Source organism: Chrysochloris asiatica, unplaced genomic scaffold (genome assembly GCF_000296735.1).
Source record: "Chrysochloris asiatica unplaced genomic scaffold, ChrAsi1.0 scaffold00091, whole genome shotgun sequence".
Lineage (NCBI taxonomy): Eukaryota > Metazoa > Chordata > Mammalia > Afrosoricida > Chrysochloridae > Chrysochloris > Chrysochloris asiatica.
The window spans coordinates 3,204,340-3,206,283 of NW_006408609.1; positions in this window are offsets into that span (position 1 = coordinate 3,204,340).

Consider the following 1,944-nt stretch of genomic DNA (forward strand, 5'->3'; position numbering starts at 1 on the left):
ACTTCATCTGACAGTATTCTTGTACTCTTCATCATGTTTCTGTATTCAATATTTTGGTCTTGACCATGTTCCACTGCTATTCATATGATTTTCAGTGACTAAATATTCCGGAGTATTCCATCTCTACTTCCTAGTCTGTCTTGGTCTTTAAGTTCAGCTGGAACCTGTCCAGCGTGGGTCACCCTGCTGGTATTTTAAATACCTGTGAGATAGCTTGTAGAATCAGAGCAACATGAAAGCCACCACAGCACAACAAACTAACAGATGAGTGGTGACCTACTCAGATGGTTTCCAAACCATGGCTGGTGGGTTTGAACCACAAACCTCACAGTTCAAACTGACCATATGGTCCAGTACATTATCCTGTAGTGCCATACCAGGACTCTGTTGTGTTAATGTTTACTGAATCCTTCTGATTTTCCCTTTTTTATTTATTTTGATGCACATGTGTATTAATTTTCTTTGTTAATTTTCCCCCTGTTTAAAACATTCTGTTTTATCTTGAAACCTACAGCCACCACTTACAAGTTCTGTATCTATAACTGCCCCTCTTTTTGCTTTAGAGTTGACATTATAAATCGATTTCCCTGGTTCTCTTATTTTCAGTCTCATAGGATTGCTTTATTTTAAATATTTCTTTTTCTAGAATGGGAAGTACTGGTGTGGCACTCAGCAGTTGTCAACATATCTGGATTGAGTACCTGTTGCATTGTTTTTATTATTGTTAACTGCAGTAGAGTCAGTTCTGACTCACAGTAACCCTGTATAGGTAATCTGGGAAGTGGCTTGTGAGGTTGAACCACCGACCTTGCCATTCAAACTGACACTGCAGTCCAGCACATTTACCTGCAGCACCACACCAGAACCCCACTTTTTGCATTAAGTGGTACAAAGTATTAAGGACTTTCCTCCTAACTGAAAGCTTTGAGGTTTGAAGCACCTAGGAATTAAAGGCCTGGTGATCTACTTCCCAATGATTACTATCATTGAAAACCCTATGAAATGCAGTTTTACTCTGAAGCACATGAGGTCTTCAAGAATCGGCATCAACTCAAGGGCAACAGATTTGGTTTTTGGTTTTGCTACACAGATCTTCTTTCACATCATTCCAGTCAGTTTGGTGTCTTTGTTGTTTCTCTAATACCACCTCAAGCTCTGCCCCAGGATCTATGAACTTGTTACTTTACTATGTCCTCTTTCTGCAGCAACATTTTTTAAAAATTATCCACACAGTTCACTTTCAAACTTGAATCAGGGCCTTTTAAAATATCACTTCACATTTCAGGTCTTCTCTGATTTCTCTATCCAAAACAGTGTCTCAGGGTTATGGCAGTAGGTCCTAGCTATTGTGAAGGAGTTTTAATTCTTTTACAGATATTTCCCAGAGACAGATCACTAGTGCTTCAACTATAGATGGCAGACTTATTTCTTTTCAGGATCTTACTACTTTCTATCCAGTCTGATGAAGAAGACACATTGTAAAATGGAAAACGGAACCAAAGATATCTAGATCACCTCTGTAGTCAGTCCTGCCACCTTGGAAAACTGGCCTAGTCTTTAAAGTAAAACTAGATAAATGTGACAGCAAAAATCTCACATTAAGTTAGACATTCTTGAAGTCTGAGTTCTTAAAAAAAAAAAGCTGATTTATGCTTAAATCATACCAAAGTGTAATCAATGAAACCCCATAGAAAATAATGTTGTGGGGAGAACAAACAAGATGGTGGATAGAGTGGAAGTGCAGTGAGGAACTCTGTCAGCAACAACACAGAATACCAGACTAAGCAGGCTCAGGGGATGGTCTCAGAACTGTGAGCTACATCTAAAGGAATATTTAGAAAGTTTGAAGGCTTACAACCAGTGGAATTTGTAGTCGAAGCAAGAATCCAGTGCTTTCTAATCCCAAGTGCTCAGCTGCTCCCTGAGCTCCATCTTGGGCGAGAC